The sequence below is a fragment of the Siphateles boraxobius genome, unplaced genomic scaffold, assembly GCF_051911475.1.
Source record: "Siphateles boraxobius isolate OS27281-9 unplaced genomic scaffold, OSU_SipBor_1 20, whole genome shotgun sequence".
Classification (NCBI taxonomy): Eukaryota; Metazoa; Chordata; class Actinopteri; order Cypriniformes; family Leuciscidae; genus Siphateles; species Siphateles boraxobius.
The window spans coordinates 10,245,001-10,262,011 of NW_027508811.1; the positions used below are offsets into that span (position 1 = coordinate 10,245,001).

Below are 17,011 nucleotides of genomic sequence, written 5' to 3' on the forward strand. Positions count from 1 at the left end.
ACTGCACTCTATGATCATCTGTCAGGTAAGAGTGTTTCACATTGATTTCACATTGATCGATTCGGGGGTGACAGTACTGCCTTCATGGCCAAAATTATATATAATCTTTATAGTATTCTTGGAAGATATAGTCCTTCAATGGGGACTGGACTGTGTGAGTGCAGATATATCAACGCTATCTCACGAACTAATTCGTACGAGTGAGTACGAGGTGATAATTCGTACGATTTGTCTAAACCCCAGTGATTTTGTAGGTTTAGGATTTGGTTCAAGGTAGGTCATTTGTATGAATTCATATGAATTGGGGAACTCGTAAAATATGTACTATTTACCAAAATTCTTATGAATTTGTAAGAGTGAGGTCGTATGAATTTGTACGAATTAACCACCTTGGAAAATACATTCCAATTGCCGTGAGATCGGTTTGGATATATGAACAAATCACTCTTTAATAATAATAGTAAATTTAGTTATTGTAACCCCCATTAGGGATTAAAAGCTAAATAAAATTAAATAAAACTTCCAAATGATGGTGTGCATATGCAGTGTATGCATTTGTTGCTAATAATAATAATGTCCCCAATTCCAGTTGTTGCTGAAAAGCACAGTAGTCCTAGGTTTTAATAACTGAGAACTGGTTCTTATTCAGAACTTATTCCATTTAAAAACAAAATACCGGAATGAATGGTGCTGGTTCCATAAATGTTTTCGCATGTGTATTTTTCCACTGATGCATACTAAAATTCACCTACAATATTCAATGACAGTGATACCAAATCGACAGATTCCTGTCTGATTCATAAACGAATGACTTGCGCAAGCTGCTTCTTTTCAGCAATTTAAAAACATGTAGTGCAACCAGTGCAGTCTGATTCCTGAACCAAATATTTGTATGAACCTGTTCTGTTCACTGTCTCAGAAACATGCAAACATGTAAAAACATCCTATTCTAAAAATTTTATTGGTCATGTCAATCACAGAACTTAAACATTAAAATGTGTTAGCTCATTTTTTAAGTATTGTTGTTTATAATGGCCATTATTATTGAATTTTTGGAACTGTTTTCAATAAATTATTTCTATCCTCATTCATGTCCACTTCATTCATGTCCAACCCAACACCTGTTTTTCTCTTTTTGGTCCTCTTCTTCAGGCTCTTGTACTAAATCTCATTTAGTTGAACTTGAACCATCTTAGGTACTCATAAAGCTTTGCATTATATGTCACTTTCCTTTCAGAGCAGTGTCCTCAGGATCTCAGCTGAAGGGAAAGAAGGGTGAAGAATAGAGGGAGAGATGAAAGAGGAGAATGGATTGAGAGAGTTAGAGTGATGGAATATGACGAGATGAATGAAAAGAGAGAAATCGAGAAAGAAGGTGCTCAAAAGAAATATGGAAGGAGAGGTGCTGAAGGAGGTGTGCATAGTAAAACTGTATGAAGATGTATAAGTGAACAAAACCCTAGACTAGATCACATGTATACATTATGGATTAAAGGGATGGAATAAGTAGAATCTTTCTCTTTCTCCATCAATTTCACTAATGCTGATAGACAAATAGCAGCTCATAAGATGAACACACACTCAGTATTTGGAAAAGGCTGCTGTGTCTCAGCGTATCTATAATGTAATCTTTGAAATGCATTTAATTATCCTAAACAGCATTGTTGTTCTCCTATAGAGGCCTATTTTCTTCCGAGTTTAATATATTCATGCTGTATGAGCCCTGGAGCTACTTTAAAGGGACGATTTGATCTCTGTGGTGTGTTCTCATTCAAAAGAGATTTTATAGACATGCTGAGTCTACACTTCATGCTGTAGTGCAGGTGACTGACTCTGGATGCCTTTAGAGAGCCATTTAACATACTAACCACCAGAAAAAAAGATTACAGCAGTGGAGAGAGGGGATAAAGAGAAAGGAAAAGTAGATTGAAAACTGATATTAGTGACTGACTCAATCCCAGAGAGAAAGTGAGAAAGAGAAGAAAACTGGGAAGAAGAGTAGGAAGGTACTTTCAGGTTTAAGTAAATTATAGAATCCTATAGTATGTGCGTGTATGTGTTAACTTGGCTACCTAAAAGTTATCGCAAGTTAAAAACTAAGTTAGCTGAATATATCAGTACATATTTCACATATTCGTTATCCATTGTGTAGTCATATATAAAATTGATTTAAAATTGTATTTCTGTGTTTAATATTATATTAAATATGACATTAGAATAAATATTAAATCATTTACATATAATAATATATTTTTAATTGTTATAAAGACAAATACTGTATATATATATATATATATATATATATATATATATATGTATGTATGTATATAATACTGTATAAAAATCTGTGCACTGAGTTTTGTGGTTTTGCTGACAGTGTGATAAATCATTCAGAGAACATCACACTCTGTTCTGGACGAAAACTGCGTTGTGCGATTGAGTCCAGATTTATGCTTAAATTGTTCATCAGTTAATTTTCCTGCTTCATTAACATTGAATCTCATGTGGCTGCAAGTCTGAATTCTCATAAGTAGTAAATGTCACAGATGGTAATAGTTTGCTATAACTTAACTGTATCATCAATCTCGAGGGTGTTCCTTCTGTCCTACTGATTTGTTCTGTAGAGGTTACGTTATGATACATTGTATTAAAAATGTTTAAAATCAATAGCATGCTTAAAACTAAAAACTTTGATATCATGTATTAATGTCTAGTGATCTATTTATATCAATAACCACACTACAGTGTGGCCCACATCCTGATTTTTTTTTTTTAAATAATGATACTGCTTTATCAGAAGCTTTATCTTTTAATGTCCTACACAGTGGCAATCGTAGTGGTCTAATGAACTCAAGCCCCCAAATGCGGAATTAAGTGAAAGAGGTTCATTCATCCTGCATTAGGAAACAAACTGTTTCTAGACCAAAAATGGTTGGGCATTGTGCCACAGCGAGATTAATAATGCTGAGTGCTTGTCATGGATGGGGTAGGCATTGTTTCTGCTGCTATAAGTGGTTGTGAGTGGTGTGCTTACTGAGGAAAGGCAGAAAAACTTTGCTAGTAGCCAAACAGGGTACAAGCAATAGGTACTGAGATACAAATGGAAGCATTTGAGTAGCTAATGCACTGAGCAAAAATCTTAAACAAATCAAAACTATCTTATGTTAAAAATTCTTTAAAATTGCCACATTTTGCCGAGATTGCTCTGCAAACTTCTCTCAAAAAAAAAAAACAAAACAAAAAAAAACAAATATGTGACTGGTAGCATAAATGTAAAATTTCTTATGCCACCTTTCCATCTTTTCTGTGTCAGAGCAGAAGTGAAATGATCATGTAACCAGAGCCAAAAGATGTTCCTTTCACAAAGAGATGAGAACAGCCTAGATGAAACTTGAGCAATATGCTAAAGGTAAGATAATATTTAGTCAGTCAAACACATCAACAACATCCTCTTGTATTCCTGCAATATTGGAGGTTGCAGTCTCAGCATTTCTCTGACCTTAGTTTTTTTTATGTATTAGCAGTTTATACTATTTTATAGCACTTACTATTTAATTCTGTATTTATTTTATTATTTTTTTATAAATGTAATAGATATATTGTTGTCCTCCTAACCAACCCCTAACCCTATCATACCTGTTGGTAACTCACTTGAATTATTTAACCTAATTTGTTTCAATATATGAGCAACTATATTCTGGTTTTAAATTCAGTTTTCTAGGAAGGAAAGACTATTTTCTGTGTGTGCGGGACTTCGTGACCCTTTACATCTAATGTGTGACACCTAACAAAGTGCAGTAAAACAATTGCTCTACAAACTAGTGTGTTTATACGTTAATACATTTAAATAATTTGAAGACAACATCCAGTAGCAAAATAAACGGTTTTTGCACAGCTAAATAATAACTGGAAACTGCTGACACAGCCTCGCACATTCAAGTTTAAAATGGTCATGCCTGCTCTTACATTAAAAATAAGCTGGAAAGATAATAAAAAAATGATTAATTTCTGTGGTACTAGTCATCTGTTTGTTTGAAGTTTGAATCAGGTGTTCTCTGTTGGTGTAGAATTGACTAGTGGCGCTGTCACAAAAGAACTAGGGTCCTAGAACTGCTGTCCTGAAACTGCATCCTCTGGTATTGCAGGAATATAGTATTGGGGAAGACCTCACATTCTAACGCACATTCTGTTACTTCTATCATGAGCATCCACTAGATGACAGTATAGTGCTGTGAAACACAGACTGCAGGAGTGCTGTCAGATAGAGAACAGAGACACGCCGAAAGCTTTCTAGACCTCCATCAGTTAGAAACTAATGTACTGCTGTGAACTCTCAATCTCTAATTGTCTCTTTGCCTTTTCTGTCCTGCTGGAATTGAGAGAGGAAGTAAATGTGCCGACTTTTAAAGGAAAACTCCACCGTTTTTTGAAATAGGGCTTATTCACCGTCTCCCCTACATTAAGATAGGTGGGCAAAAGCATTTGTGTCTCAGTGCCATAGACTGTAAAAAAAGATGGACGACGCCCCTTCGTTCTCTTCCATTGGAGAGAAGTGAAGCCGCCATTGTCCCGATATGGGGAATTTCAGGTGTTGCGTGATATTCTGCACCCAAGTAGCAGTGCTTCGCCTGTGATTCACCCTAATATAGTCCCAAGTCAATATCTGCCTAGGAAATCGCCTTGTCTTAATATGAATTGCTATTTGTACTCGTTGTGAATACGCAGGCCACAAGAAGTAAATCGTTTTATTTTTTTTTAATTTTTTTTTATCACTTTTACTCACTACATGCTACCTGACAACATAGGATTCCATTCATTATGCTAAGCTAAGGTAGCGTCGGCGCTGCCAAACTAAGAAAATGCCTGCACTGAGACAAAAATTGCTTTTGCCCACCTATCTTAATGTAGGGGAGACGGTGAATAAGCCCTATTTCAAAAAACGGTGGAGTGTTCCTTTAAGAGCCACAATATATTTGAGTCAGCTTGAGCTTTACCGATAACCTACAGATATTAATAAGTTATTTAACTGGCTACATGATTATTTGCCAGAAGAATAAGTTTGATAAAAAATAAATAAATAAAAGAACATAAACAATTGACCTATCTTGCAATATTGCAGACTACGAAGGTAAAATAAATTAAATATTTTAATAATAAATCATAAACATTTTATACATTTCATATACTATATATATATATATATATATAAATATATATAACAATCATAATTAATCAGCATAAAAATAAGTTCTGGCTTATTGTGAAATCATATCCTGCCTGATGAGACGCAGGAAATATCTTTATTTATTAATTTTTTTATGCTTTTTCAGAGAGTATGTGTGTGTATACTGTATGTTCATATTTGAGTATTTGTTCAATTCAATTCAATTCAAATTTATTTGTATAGCGCTTTTCACAATACTTATTGTTTCAAAGCAGCTTTACAGAATGTGAATTTCAGAAATGTACATAGAAAAAAATACAGTTAGTTAATCATGTAGTAATTTAGGGCATAACATATCGCCGGCTTTGAGTCGTCTCTTCACAGGCGTCGAGTCGTCTCTTCACAGGCGTTTAGTCATCTCATCGCAGGCGTTGGGGGATCTGAAGTCTCCGTGAGAGGCTGGATACAAACTGGAGCTGACGAACGCTATTTACCTCGGGACTAACGTCCCGAGATAACAGCAGAAAGCAAATGGGAAATAATTAGCATAGCTGCTGTTCATAATATTAATGCATTCGACCTGATTCAACAGTGGTATAAAAGGTAAGCATTATGTGAATGCTTGGCTAAAGAGATGCGTCTTTAATCTAGTTTTAAACTGGGACAGCGAGTCTGAGTCTCGAACAATATCAGGAAGGCTATTCCAGAGTTTAGGAGCTAAATGCGAGAACGCCCTCCCTCCTTTAGTGGACTTAGATATCCTAGGAATGACCAGAAGCCTCGAATTTAGTGATCTTAAAGAACGTGATGGATTGTATGGCGATAGAAGGTCCATTAAATACACAGGAGCTAAACCATTTAGGGCTTTATAGGTCAGTAATAGTACTTTGTAATTGATACGGAACTTAATAGGTAACCAGTGTAGAGATGATAAAATAGGTCTTATATGATCATATTTTCTTGACCTAGTAAGAACTCTAGCAGCTGCATTTTGCACTAACTGTAGCTTGTTTATTGAGGATGCAGGACAGCCAGCTAATAAAGCATTACAGTAATCTAGTCTCGAGGTCATGAATGCATGAACTAACTTTTCTGCATCAGAAACAGATAGCATGTTACGTAGCTTAGCAATGTTTCTAAGGTGGAAAAAGGCTGTTCTTGTAACATATGAAATATGATTTTCGAAAGACAAGTTGCGGTCTAGTATAACACCCAGGTCTTTTACTGTAGTGGATAAAGTAACAGGACATCCTTCTAAATTAAAGTTGTATTGTACAAGGTTTTGTGGGTAGTTTTTTGGACCAATAAGTAATACCTCCGTTTTATCTGAATTTAATTTGTGTGAGTGAGTGCTTATATGTCCAGGACTGCGTGTTAGTGCAGAGATGCACATGTGTGCATACTTGTGTCCATAGTTTAGTATTTATGTACAGTAAAGGGAAGAGCTACTTAGCTGCATATGTTGTGAGTTTAAATGTTTGGCAGTAGAAGAGTGTAACAACTGATGGTCCAGTTTTTATGCTTATGAAAACAGAAAATAAATCAGACATGGAAAGGGAGAGAGAACGATACTGATAGACAGCCAGTTGTGGTGTGAAACCATTTTTCGGAGCAATAAAACTGTACAACACACACTGCATTTTGCTGACAGGACACTGCTCAAAAAACAATAAATGTGTCGCTGACATTGGCATGAATGGTAGTTCTGTTGCAACATTGCAAGAAGAACAACACACATGCTACCTCAGCCTAATAGACCACGTCTCAAAGGGTGTTTGCAGGTTTATTGTGTTTTATATGCAAGTGTGTTTGTCTCTATTTTATGCTGTTTTGCAGGTGCACTGGTCCAAATCCAGGTCATTAGACTAGCATGTTCTTTTACAGCCACTTTAATGCTAATACTATTGGCCTGGAGCCCATCCCAACCTGTTAGGAGAGACAGAAACCATGTTTACACTGGTCTAGGACCAGTTCCTCATGCTGAAATCTGAGTATTTACCATGACATCACTCAGTTAAACTGTTGTCAGACCAGCAGACATGCCACTCCAGCTCAACTCACATCCAAGAGTCATTCTGTTCTTTATTAGACCACATATTTACTCAACAACATGCCAAGAAACCTTTTTTGGGGTCTTTTTCTTGTTCATGTCATAAACAAATAATCAAAATTCTCTGGCATGTCCGTGAGTGATGATTTCATGGAAAAAATTAGGTGTTTCTTTCCATCTGCACGATCTGATTTTCATTCCTTAGGCAGAACAGAGGTTTTTCTTATAATCCCTCAAGGTCTGGATAAAAGGTAAGATGTGCTCTGTTTTTATTGCCAGTTGTGTGTGTGAACAGGATTGTCTGAATTAATGCAGACATTCTCAGTCTTTGGTTTTAAACATAAACAGACCCAGATGGAATTGTTTGTTTTTTGTTTGTTTTTTTTCTTTGCTGATTTTGTAGGGAAATTCTGTGTAATATATTTCAACATAATGAATTACGTTAAATGGGCCTAGTATAAATGCTTGTGATTAGACCCAAATTATTATTATTTTTTTTTTACTTTTAAATTTGTGTTTAAATTTATGTTTAAATGTGGGATTCTACACATCTCTTATTTTAATTGTTTTTGAATTGCTTTTAGTCTTTTATATTTTTCTTTTGATGAAAGAAAAAGGTCTGGATTTTCAAAAATGGTTTAACTTCATTTAAAGGGATTATAAAATACATTTTAGAATTGTTTTTCTATCTAAATATAATATAAATCTAAAGTATATTTCTTATGAAATATTTCTTGTCTCTCATATTAATCGTATAAATGAATGGACCAATATGTAGTAAACATGATTCGATTTCACCCATGCTAAATCATTATTCTTTATTTTGACTTCTCGTTCTTTGGTCACTCACAACTCTTTATAACTTTTTACCATTATAACATTGTCCTTGTTTCTCTTTGTCTTTTTTGTCACCTTTAAAAAAATTTAAATTGGTTTTAATTAAAAATGAAAATTTAAAAATGATTTAAAATACTACAGTTTAACACATTTGCATTTCAGATTCATTCTGCTTATTTCTTTTACCTGCAGGGGGAGCCACATGCCCATCTTTGTGCAGAAATGAAGTGTGTGTGTGTGTGTATACAGTAAATGTTCTCAGACATCAAATCGACTTCAGCTGCTCCCTCCAGCTTCTACCGCAATCATGACGTCACACTGCTCGCAAAGAGGTCGGGTCATCAGGTGTTCCGGTTCGTTGAGGGCAAAGGTCAGAGCCACAGGTGGGAGGTCAGCCTGCTGCCCGACACTGTGCCCACCCTCTGCTCCGTAAACTGAAAACATCTGCAGAAGTCAACAGAGAAGAGTTACAGGGAGGGGAGAGAGGGGGGGTTGGGGGGGGGGGTTGACTATATCAATCTTTTAAGATAAGCAAAACGAGAAGAGAGGTTCCTCTCACTGCCATGCCTCGCCACTCGTTTTTTAAGTGGTTAGTGACCTCATTTACTTTGGCTGTAACCGGATCCAATGTGTTTGTAGAGGAAAGGTGCTTACCTTGAACTGAGGTATCTGTGATTTAGGATACACAGCTGTCAATAAGAGTGATTTGGAGGATTAAATGTGGTGATTGCGGGTTAAAAATTACTGTAGATTTGTATTACCAGCAATTTATCCATTCAGATCTTGATAAACTATACCAATAAATTAACTTTGGTCTGTAGGTAAATTCTCCACTGAAACATTAATCACATTCTCAAGATAATCAAGGTTCGATGCAGTTGAGATTTAATAAAGCCTTTGATTGATGTGGATTTTTTTATTTTATTCAGTGCATCAAGGATTTTGCAAGCTAGGAGTGTTTAAGAGGAAAGTTAGCCTTTTACACCCTGTAGCTGAGGGTTTATTAGCCATTTGTTTATGTTTCCACAGCGAAACCAAGACTCTCAGACTCTCAGACTTAGCCATATATCGTTGTATATGGACCGTGAGTAACAAACACATTTCAGCTCAGTTTGGCGAGACTGAAATCGTTAAGGTTTGAAGGTCTCCTGAAAAGCTCTGTGCAAACATTTTTTAACCTTTTTCAAACGCCAACAGTAGAGAAGGCAACTCACCAGCAAGCACAATCTGTCATTTCAAAGAGATCAGCCATTGATTGTTTATTAAATGATCTGTCTAGAATTTATATTTAATAATGCCATGGACATTCTCAGCATTTTCTTACAAGGTTTTCTTAAAGTTATGAACAAACGTTCTTCCAGTAAAGTTGATAGTTGGTCTTTAATATCATTCTCAAAACGATTTGTATAAATTTTTCTGAAATTTTTTAGTTACTGTAGTTACCTTCTCTAATATTTGCTTAAAGATTTTGTGTAATAAAATATCCAAAAAATCACTTGCACAGTGTGATATATGTCATGCAGTTGTGTACTTACAATATCCCAAAAGTTCCCAAAGATTTCTAATTTCAGAGAAATTCCAATTTTAAATAATGGCTCGTCCCTGTTCACTTGTCGCCTGTCATAATATCCGCGTTATCCCTGGTTTCCGCTCATACTGCCATAGCTGTGTTACATCTAATGGCACGCTCATGCTGTTGTTGTTTCGTTCAAACATTATGGACCATGGCAAGCAGACTTTGGGACAAAAGGAGAAATAAAACCAGGATCAATATCAGCGTGGCGTTTTCGAGATGCTGAGAGCTCCACGTCCGTGACAAACTTCGACTTGACAGACACCACTCTTGCATATACTTTATTAGACAGGTGAGCAAATGTATATAAAACTAATCAATGTTATATAGCTCAATTTGATGAAATGTTAGAATATGATCAGTATGCTATTCTAATGTTGACTAGCTTACTGCTAGTCTCATACAGACAAACTAAGACATAGAATAACATTATAACTTTATATCCGTGGGACTCGCATGTGGCGCTGATATCTTTCTCTCAATAGCAATCGCGCCCTGCTTCATACCACAGTCATGTTAAAAACATCAATGTATTCACTCATCCATAAACATTTATTAGATCAGTCAGCATGACGACAAGTTCCATAATTCTGCGTATGCGTCATCAACCTACGCCAATCTACTTAGCGACCATTTGCAGCATTTTTTTTTTTTTACATATTGTAGCTTTAAAGGCACACTATGTAAGATTTTTGGATTAAAATATCCAAAAACCACTAGAACAATGTTATATATTTTGTTGATTTGTGCAGACAACAACTTCCATGATTCCGCGAAATTAAGACGTCATCAAGCTATGCCTTTGTTTTGAATAAGCTACCTCTAGTGGTGAAAAATTACATAGTGTGCCTTTAACCCCTTAACTGTCACCCCCCCCCCCTTTTTTTCGCATAGACATAAAAATCATTATCCAAACTTTAATGGTTGTAATTGAAGAATTCTTTGGAATATAGACCTATGGTTGGTCTTGCTTTTTTCCAGACATTTTCCAGATTATTGTAGAAGTGTAGAAATTATTCAAAAGGAAACAGAAAAAAAGTTATATACGTATAAGTTTATGAAATAATTTAATGTAACAATATAATTATTAATATTTTATATAAAATATATAAATATATATATATATATATATATATATATATATATATATTACAAAAAATATTTTACTCTAAAACTGCAAGAAAATTCAAGCCAAAAATCGGAACAAGTTGTGTTCCAAATTTTAGGTTGATATCTCAAAAAATGAGTTTACAGTAAGATTTTATTCGGGCGCAGTACCCAACTTTTTCACTAGGTGAACACCAGACTCCAATACGGCCCATATAAGGGCGCCTCCATTTTCATATATGTTTTGAGTGATCTGAACCATGTATTTCCATAATTTTCATACAATTTATGAAGTAGACATCCTATTCAGAAAGTAGTATGGGTGGTTTGGCAGTATTTGATTTGAATTCAAACTCTAATAAATGCATAAAAGACCACATAACAAGACAGAACGTTATGAAAACATTTAAACTGGTGTTTTGAATATTTGGGGAACATTAAATTAATTTTTTATAATTTAATGGAAATGTTAGCAAAACATTCTTTGAACATTTAGTTATCTGCAGTAAGTTTAAAGCTGTCTGAACAGTGAAAGCTCTAAATGCACATGTGGAGAACGTCAGAAACAGAAATTAGTTTACTGTCGGTCTCATCGTGCGCCGCGTCCAGTGTAGACATTATCACCGATTATAACTTCTACTTGATTTTGTCGCGCCGCGGCATTTACGTCTGGTGTAGACACTGTTTGACGCTCTCAGTCAAAACTTTTTTTTAAGAATTATTTTTTGCCGTTTTTGCCTTTTATTGGACAGGACAGTAGCTAGAAGCGAGAAAGGGAGAGGGGGACGGGATCGGGAAAGGTCCACAAGCCGGGACTCAAACTCAGGTCTCCTGAAGCGCAACGGCGCTACATGTCGGCGCACCCTCCCACGAGGCTATTGGCACTGACCTCAGTCAAAACTTTGAGCTTTTTTAATAGTGTAGGGGCTTCAACAGGTGGTCTAATCTAATGCAGTGACATTCAGACATTTTAAGGCATTGTGCACCCAAAAAGGATTTAACTCAGTCTCAATTTGATACAAACTTGCATGGCTTCGTCATTCTGCAAAACACAAAAGAAGATATTCTGAAGATTGTTGGTAACCAAAAAGTGGTTACGCTTTTTGAGAAGAAAGAAATGCTCCACATAAGAAATAACTTCCAAAAGGTTTGGGTGGAATGATTATATGATGAGATGGATAGATGATGACAATTTAAATTTTTGGATGAACTAACCTTTTAAGTGTGATTTAAGTGTCTAAATACATTTGGGTCTACAATGCTGTGTATTCAGAAACGTAAACCAAAAGTACGAAGAAAGCACCAAACAGATGCACATTTACTGTTGGTTAAACATTTAAAGAGAGCACTCCTCCCTCCTCGCTCATCTGTCTTCTGTGATGTATGGCTCTTCTGTGCAGTGTTCTGGGGACAGAGACACTAAACAGACTGCTGTGGTTTAGTGAAGTCAGGCCCCCTGACAGACCGAATCTAACTGTGACTAATAATAAATACAGTTCAGTGATGCTCAGTGTGACAAAGAAGGATGAAGAATATTATTGATAAATAAGCAGTGAGTGCGGCTCGGTTTGATACAGTGAGACATGCAGCTAACAGCTGTGTCCTGCTCCCTAAGGGGCAAAACAACCAGTTTATCCTGTGGATTTATTGTACAAAGACACTGACAGACTGATACTGCAGTGTTCCAGTGCTTGAAGCTGCTGATGTCAGGGATCAAAGACCCCCCCCCCCCCCACACACACACACAGACACACACACACACACACACACACACACACACACACACACACACACTCACTCACACACTCTCTCCCGTACTGCTGTTCTCAGATCCTCTGAGTCCCATCATAAGTGACTCTGATGACATCTGGTCTGTTGTTCTGTTCCCAGAGGCTCTCTGTGTTTTCTGCTTTCTGTTTCCTCATGCTGATTAATTCCAGTGATCTGCGAATGAGACTTGGTCTTTCCTCTGTTCTTCTTTTAAACATTATCCCTGCTTCAGTTCATCAGGATGGTGAGGAGACCTTTCAGCAGGCAGACGAAGATTAATGTGTGTATGTGTTTCTGGAGAGTGCAAAAGAGACAGCAGTATAATAAATGTGTAAGTGTGTGTTTCAGGATAAATGCATGCATGATATACCAGAAGGAGTGAAATAAAAAAGGTGAAATAGAAAAGAAAATGTAGATGATAAGGAAAACTGATATTCAAAATCTATATTATTTTCTTTAAATTAGAAAATAAAACACTTTTAAGTTAATTTTAAGTGATTTTAGGCATCACAATCACAACGTTTTTAACCCCTTCAGACCTTAATTATGTTTCAAGTTTCTGAAAAATATAAAAGTACATTTTTCCAGCTCATGAGGCTTCTATAAATGAGACCAAATTATATATATATATATATATATATATATATATATATATATATATATATATATATATATATAAATCTTTTTTGTCCATTCCAATGGACGTCAGGTCAAAACAGGTGTACTTCCCAAAATGTACCAACATGAAATAAATTAATAAACATAAAAATTTGTTGGTCTATACTTTAAGCTTTTTCTCAAGGTCAAAAACTTTTCAGCAGTATACCATTTCAACTTTAATTTTGAGGTTTTTGCTTTACAGATTGCACATTGTTTGTAACAAACTAAATATCTTCGAAACAATCAATATGGTCATATTAGAGTCATTTTCTGTGTGCATCTTTCTTTTTTTTAGATCAAAAACTTGAACATTATAACATTTCAACTTTAATTGTAAGGTTTTTGCTTTATATATCGCACATTTGTTTATTCATAACAAAATAAACCTATAGGAATCAATCAATGCATTCACGTTAGAGTCATTTCCTGTGTGCATCTTTGAAACAATTTCTCTGTTAACGGTTTTCTTGTATTTTAACAGTACATTACTGACAGCACGGTTGCCAGCAAGTTACTGTATTTCGATTTCCAGTAACTGTAGTGTAATTCACTTTACAGTACACAAGATCAGTACTGTAAACTACAAAATAGTACTTTACTGTATTTTTACTGTATTTCATAAATTGGTCTGCTTCTGCTGTAATTAATTATTGTACTGTAATATCTATAACATTACTGCTAAACATTATTGTAATTTTCAAAATAATTACTAATAATGATAATATTATATTATAAAATGTAGTTATTAGGAAAATATATAGTAGGAAAAAATACTATGGAAGTCAATGGCTACTGTCAACTGTCTTGTCACCGACATTCTTTAAAATATCTTATTTTGTGTTCAGCAGAAACTCATACAGGTTTGGAACAACATGAGGGTGAGTAAGTGATGACAAATATAATTTTGGGGTGAACTATACCTTTAAAGGGATAGTTCACCCAAAAATTTAAATTAGCCCATTATTTACTCACCCTCAACCCATCCTAGGTGTATATGACATTCTTCTTTCAGACGAATACAATCAGAGTTATATAAAAAAATGTCCTGGCTCTTCCAAGCTTTATAATGGCTGTGAATGGTTGTTTCTGTTTTGAAAGTCCATAAAAGTGCATCTATCCATCATAAAAGTGCATCTATCCATCATACAAGTGCATCTATTCATCATACAAGTGCATCTATTCATCATACAAGTGCATCTATCCATCATAAAAGTGCATCTATCCATAAAAAAAATAATATAAAACAAAATATGAAAAATATTAATATTCAAGTTGCGCTTTAGATTTAAGTCAAATCCGTATGTTCGTTTGGCTAGAAGCTAGTTATTTTACTTTATAAAGTTTTAAATACGGATATTTTTCTTACATCTCCATCTTCCTCATCACTCCACATAAAGTCAACATCTGAGATATTTGCATCATCTATATGTTCAAGCACTTCATCAACTGTATATTCTGCATATGAAAAAGTTTCAAAAATGTATCGGTACTGTGATATAGATTTTTTTTTTATATAAGAAATTTCAAGCAGCATTACTGGACATATAGTCTCGCGTAGCCAGACCTTCAGACTGACGGCTGCCAGACTGGTTTAGCCAACGTTCCGTGGGCGTGACGTCTGAGGCTGAAACTACTGGACATATGATTTGTGTAACAGGCTTTTGAACCCACTGTTCATTCTAATGGACAGACACATTTGAAAAAATCCTGATTTAAAACGTGCAATTCTACAATTGATTTTAAACTTTAATTAATAAATTCAACCTATTTTACATACAAACTATGAAATAATGGCAAAAATATATAAAAAATGTAAATAAAACCATAGAAAATGTTGCTTGCTTCTGTGTTTGGTGTGAAGTGCTGCCATGCTTCTCTTCAATGTAGTGTTTTTTTTTTATAATTACTACATGCAGAGCTTTACTGCCATTTGATTGGATGACAAACGTCCAATCTCATGGACTGCAGGCTTTAAACTAGGTGAAATGCTCCAGAAGTAAAAAAAAAAAAAAGGGGGCTGGCATGTGATGTCCATTGTAATGGACGCAGGGTCCGAATAGGTTAAAGAGGAACTTCAAGAGAGCTGGGATGACAGGAAAGGTTGTCTAAATGTAGAAATAGCGAAAATTAGCATGAACAATTAAATAATTGATATATGTTTGCCAATAAACGATATATAATATTGATATATTCTGCATTGCTCATTTTCGGCCGAGTCCATATGTAATCCCGCTTTGACTGTCAGGACAGAACTCATATGGGCTTGTGGCCTCTGTAAAAGTGTGCATCGAGGGTGCATATCGACCACAAAGGTGGCGCTTGTGAGCACCCTTCTAAAACCTAAAATGACAAATGGGTTACCCTATACTGTTTTGTGGACTTAATAGAGATGCCCACACGGCGGCCATTGTAAGTCCACAAGACAGTGGCTGCATCCAAAATCGCAAACTTCCCTACTAGAGTATGTGAAAAACAGTAGCTGTGTGACAAAAGAAGTATGTCCACAGTAGTTCCACAGAACTATATTCACAGTACTCATAAAATGTAGGCAGAAAGTACCCAGATGACACAGTATTTTTAGCGAGATTCTGAAGTGTGCATAAGATGGACACACTTTACTATTCCATGAGTCCACAGGAGAGGATTTGTGAATGGCAATGAAGCGATGCTTTTCTCAAATCACATGATATGAGCATGCTATGTAATGTAGCCTATTATATCCAGATTACATTCACAGGGCTCTCAAGTTTTATCAAAAGTCTGGAGTGAAATCTGTTAGGGGAGGAGCCACCCAAATATTTGGAGCAGAGGCCCCTCAGCTCCACCAAATTTGCTTCAATTTTTGCTAGCAGTTCAATTTTGCCCATTGTTCACAATTGACCAGTACAAATGGAAATAATAACAATTGTTAAATCTGATAAAAGACAGACAAATTCAACCAAATAAAATAAATAGTTATATTTCAAAAATACAAATTTATCAAAAAAGAAAAAGAAAATTGTCCTCAAATGAGCCAACTGAACAGCAGTGCTCAATGTACATATTCAGTCATAACAACTTGCCCTGATGTATGACAAGTCACATTATGATGCCAGGGGTAGGGGGCTCCCACTTAAAGTACTGTGGCTCAAGACTAGCCATTTTCACAGTCATGATGGATGATAGCGTTCCATCCAGAGCCAAACTGTTCCTAGTTTTGGTTTCGTTTAACCCACCATGGAGAACACTCTCCCTGCATCTGAATGCGAGTGGGGAAGAACTAAAACCATTTTGGCAATCGTAGACAGCCTTCCAAATCTGCTCAAACCGGTCACCTTCAAAGGGGTGATCGGATGCCCATTTTCCACAAGTTAGTATGATTCTTCATGTAAAGTTTGTAAAATGGTTAGAATTCCTCAATGGTTGTGTAATACTACACCCTTTTTACCTCCTCAAAAACAGCTCTGTTCACAGTGACCTATTTCGGTGCATGTATCTTTAAAGGATAATGAGCAACTGCTCACCTTCTTTTTGGCTTTTTGAGGATTAAAAAAAGTGAATGGATTTTTTTCATTGTATGGTGGTTGTGTCCACACACTGCAAAGACACATTTGTATGCAAACACCATATAAAAGTGAATTTTGCATCCGATGACCCCTTTAAAAGCATTTGGAGAGTTTTTGACTGCATCAAAAATAATTTAGCATGAATTTGGATACCGGTATATTCCTCGACATCAGCCCTCACTGTCTTTGATCACAGGCAAGAGATTTCGTCCAGGAATTGTAAAATCAAAATGCTAAAAAAGAAAATGAAGGGGTTCCTACCGCAAATATTAGGGGTCTCATTTATAAAACTGTGCGTAGGATCC

The 17,011-nt window shown here is 35.7% G+C and overlaps 1 long non-coding RNA gene across 1 annotated transcript in view; it reads left to right on the forward strand.

Annotated features, from left to right (window-relative positions):
- LOC143744684 (uncharacterized) overlaps nucleotides 1-1,389 on the forward strand; it is a 3,018-nt gene extending 1,629 nt beyond the window's left edge. The window contains exons 2-3 of the long non-coding RNA XR_013205886.1: nucleotides 1-25; nucleotides 1,238-1,389. The exon at nucleotides 1-25 is cut by the window's left edge and continues 54 nt beyond it. This is a non-coding gene — a long non-coding RNA (uncharacterized LOC143744684). The remainder of the gene's footprint in view (nucleotides 26-1,237) is intronic.
- The last annotated feature ends 15,622 nt before the right edge of the window (nucleotides 1,390-17,011 follow it).